Source organism: Bison bison, unplaced genomic scaffold (genome assembly GCF_000754665.1).
Source record: "Bison bison bison isolate TAMUID 2011002044 unplaced genomic scaffold, Bison_UMD1.0 scf7180017864466, whole genome shotgun sequence".
NCBI lineage: Eukaryota > Metazoa > Chordata > Mammalia > Artiodactyla > Bovidae > Bison > Bison bison.
The window spans coordinates 3,685,225-3,689,820 of record NW_011495027.1 but is presented as its reverse complement, the minus strand read 5'-3'; the positions used below and the strand labels follow the sequence as shown (position 1 = coordinate 3,689,820).

The 4,596-nt window shown below is 39.6% G+C and overlaps 1 protein-coding gene across 1 annotated transcript in view; it reads left to right on the top strand.

Annotated features, from left to right (window-relative positions):
* The window catches only part of COL24A1 (collagen, type XXIV, alpha 1), a 396,106-nt gene that overhangs the window by 106,596 nt on the left and 284,914 nt on the right, over nt 1-4,596 (top strand). The gene's annotated exons all lie outside the window — the stretch shown is intronic.

The window sequence follows — 4,596 nt, the reverse complement described above, 5'->3', positions numbered from 1 at the left end:
AAATTAAGACTCTTACTCCTTCGAAGAAAAGTTATGACCAACCTACATAGCATATTGAAAAGCAGAGACATTACTTTGCCAACAAAGGTCCGTCTAGTCAAGGCTATGGTTTTTCCTGGGGTCATGTATGGATATGAGAGTTGGACTGTGAAGAAAGCTGAATGCTGAAGAATTGATGCTTTTGAACTGTGGTGTTGGAGAAGACTCTTGAGAGTCCCTTGGACTGAAAAGAGGTCTAACCAGTCCATTCTTAAGGAGATCAGCCCTGGGATTTCTTTGGAAGGAATGATGCTAAAGCTGAAGCTCCAGTACTTTGGCCACGTCATGAGAAGAGTTGACTCACTGGAAAAGACTCTGATGCTGGGAGGGATTGGGGGCAGGAGGAGAAGGGGACGACAGGATGAGATGGCTAGATGGCATCACCGACTCGATGGACGTGAGTTTGAATGAACTCCGGGAGTTGGTGATGGACAGGGAGGCCTGGCGTGCTGCGATTCATGGGGTCACAAAGAGTCAGACACGACTGAGCGACTGAACTGAACTGAACTGACTGAACCTAATTTGGCTAGGAAACTCATGAAAGGGATAGTGGTTGCCATTAACCAGAACCTACAGAATAAAAACAGCATTTTATGTTTATTTCACTGTTTTTATTGGCATACCCAAATATAAGGTTTTTGTGGATGTCTGGATATAGGCCTACGTGTTTTAGAGTTGGATGGGGAATAGAGGAAGCATTTGTAAATAGACTGAAGCAAATCTCATAATTAGAGGGCTTTCCTTTGAGTACTACTATAAGTTATTTGCACTTCAAATTTCCACTAGGGAGGAAGCCTTGAATGGTGGTCTCTGGAGTTAGACTTACTGATTTAAATTCTGGCTTTCTAAATAGCTGAGTGGCTTTCCACCAGTGGCAAACACTTTGTGTCTTATTTTTTGCATCTGTAAAATAGGGATAATATCTACCTTATAGGGTTTGGGTAGATTAAATAAGATAATATGTATAAAATACTTGAAATTCTGCTTGGCATATCAGTGCTCAATAAACATTATAGGGATCAAATATATACTATGTATAATGTTAATAAGGTAATTTCTAGTACATAAATATAGTTTCTGAAATTCATAGGATATAATCTCTACATGTAGATGAGAATTTTCTGTAATTCTCAGATCACTCTTTATTCACATTCTATTAAATTGTTCATTGTCATATATGTGTGTGTGTGTATGTGTGTGTGTGCATATACACACGTGACAACTTTTGTCAGATCATCTGGGTTTACATTCAGGCTCTGCTACTTAATTCCATCTCAGGCACGTTTCACAACGTCTCTGTATCTTTCTTACTTCAAATGTAGAATGAAGAACATAGTATCTATCATACTTTATATCATAGATATAAAGTAGCTGTAAATCACATTGCATGGTGATGTGATTAGCACATAAAAACATGTTGAAGTGAAGTGAAAGTCAGTCATGTATGACTCTTTGTGACCCCATGGACTATACAGTCCATGGAATTCTCCAGGTTAGAAGGAGTGAGTAGCCTTTCCCTTCTCCAGGGGATCTTCCCCACCCAGGGATCAAAGCCAGATCTCCTGCATTGCAATCGGATTCTTTACCAGATCGAACCCAGGTCTCCCACATTGCCAGTGGATTTTTTACCACCTGAGTCACAAGGGAAATCCAAGAATACTAGAGTGGATAGCCTATTCCTTCTCCGTTGGATCTTCCTGACCTTGGAATCAAACCTGGGTCTTCTGCATTGCAGGCAGATTCTTTATGAACTGAGCTATGAGGGAAGCCCAACACACACAAAAAAATGTTAAGTAAATAGTAACTGTTGAAGCAAGGAAAGGAAGGGGGAGAGAAAAGGGAGAAAACAAAACTGAGAAATGTATTCTAAGAAAAGTGGAGAGAAGGACATATTAGGAGAATACTAGTCTAATAGTATGAGAGGGTGAAAACTTTGAACTGTGATCCTTTATTTGCCTCTTTCTTGAACTGTTTTTTCTCTAGATTTTTTTTCAAATTTCAGGAATTTTATAGTGTTTCTATGGTTAAACTAGAGAAATCAGTGCAATCTTCTTATACTTCAGAGCAGAGGGGCAAAGGATTAGTGTCCTTTGTATTAGTATTATTATCTAATACAAATAACAGGAAAAGAATTTTAACAGAATAAACAATCTATGAAAATTATCACTGTTATCATCAGTTCAGTTCAGTCGCTCAGTCATGTCTGACTCTTTGTGACTCCATGGACTGCAGAACACCAGGCTTCCCTGTCCATCACCAACTCCTGGTGCTTGCTCAAATTCATGTCCATCGAATCAGTGATGCCATCCAACCAGCTCATCCTCTGTTGTCCCCTTCTCCTCCTGCCTTCAATCTTTCCCAGCATCAGGGTCTTTTCAGATGAGTCAGTTCTTCACATCAAGTGGCCAAAGTAGTGGGGATTCAGCTTCAGCATCAGTCCTTCCAATGAATATTCAGGACTAATTTCCTTTAGGATTAACTGGTTGTATCTCACAGGACTCTCAAGAGTCTTCTCCAACACCACAGTTCAAAAGCTTCAATTCTTTGGTGCTCAGCTTTCTTTATAGTCCAACTCTCACATCCACACATGACTACTGGAAAAACCATAGCTTTGATTAGACAGACCTTTGCTGGCAAAGTCTCTGCTTTTTAGTATGCTGTTTAGGTTGGTCGTAGCTTTTCTTCCAAGGAGCAAGTGTCTTTTAATTTCATGACTGCAGTCACCATCTGCGCTGATTTTGGAGCCCCAAAAAATAAAGCCCCCCAAAAATTGTTTCCCCATCTATTTGCTATGAAGTGATGGAACCAAAGGCTATGATCTTAGTTTTCTGAATGTTGAGTTTTAAGCCAGCATTTTCACTGTCTTCCTTTACTTTCATCAAGAGGCTCTTCAGTTCTTCTTTGCTTTCTCCCACAATGGTGGTGTCATCTGCCTGTCTGAGGTCATTGATGTTTTTCCCGGCAGTCTTGATTCCAGCTTGTGCTTCATCTAGCCTGGCATTTTGCATGATGTACTCTGCATATAAGTTAAATAAACAGCGTGGCTATATACAGCCTTTACTTCTTTTCCAATTTGGAACCAGTCTCTTGTTCCACGTCTGGTTCTAACTGTTGCTTCTTGAGCTGCTTACAGATTTCGCAGGAGGCAGATCAGGTGGTCTGGTGTTCTCATCTCTAAGAATTTTCCACACTTTGTTGTGATCCACATAGTCAAAGGCTTTAGCATAGTCAATAAAGCAAAAGTAGATGTTTTTCTGGAACTCTCTTGCCTTTTCAATGATCCAGTGGATGTTGGCAATTTGATCTCTGGTTCTCTGCCTTTTCTAAATCCAGCTTGAACATCTGGAAATTCACAGTTCACATACTGTTGAAGCCTGGCTTGGAGAATTTTGAGCATTACTTTGCTAGCGTGTGAGATGAGTGCAATTGTGTGGTAGTTTGAACATACTTTGGCATTGCCTTTCTTAACATACTTTTTTGGCATTTCCTTAGTTCACAAGTCATGTATTAGACCTAAATGAATAACCTAAATTAATGAGTGAATCATGTATCAGTGGAAGAAAGTAACAACATATGGAGGTATTTCTTCACACTTTTCCACAGGGTTCTGCAGCAAGTTTCTTTTCTTATGTGTTTGAGTCTCCATATATCAGCCTTCCTTGAGTAAGAAAAAAAAAAGTGAAGTTGCTCAGTTGTGTCCGATTCTTTGCAACCCCATGGACTGTAGACCACCAGGCTCCTCCATCCATGGAATTTTCTAGGCAAGAGCACTGGAGTGGATTGCCATTTCCTTGAGTAAACTGGGTTTTAAATCAGGCACAGAAGGTTTTCAATTCAAAGTGAGTTTCACATTCAAAGTTGCTATGTGAATTTTTAGATATACCCTTGTCATAATACAGGTAATTAACACTTAATATCCATTTACCTACCTTCTGAAGCTTGTGCTCTGATAGTTAAGGCAAGTTGCAGGATGGCTGAGACAAGGAGTTCAATCTGTAAAGATACTGTTTATTACACAATGTATCAACTCTTTCTCTAATGTAAATGTTTTTTAAAATTCATGTATCACTGAAATTTTTTATCCTATGTTTATTTGCATTTATCCTACATTTAATAATCAGTATCTCATTTAGGTCCCTAATTTATAGTTGTATTCATTTTTATTTAGCAATTTATCTCATTTTCTTTTTTTTTTTTCAATTTGAAAGCAGTCAAAGTTTCCTAACTGATGAGATTACAAAAATAATCATGGTAGATACCTTAGTTCATCCTTCTATTAAGCCTGTTGATATGGTCTTCCCTGTTGCCAGCATCTCCAGCTTCTACAAAGTGCATGGCCTTTTTCTTCATCTCACCTCACGGAGAAGACAGTTTGAAGGCCCATAGGAAGTTGTTTCACTTTTCACTTTCATGCATTGGAGAAGGAAATGGCAACCCACTCCAGTGTTCTTGCCTGGAGAATCCCAGGGATGGGGCAGCCTGGTGGGCTGCCATCTCTGGGGTCGCACAGAGTCGGACACAACTGAAGCGACTTAGCAGCAGCAGCAGGAAGTTGTT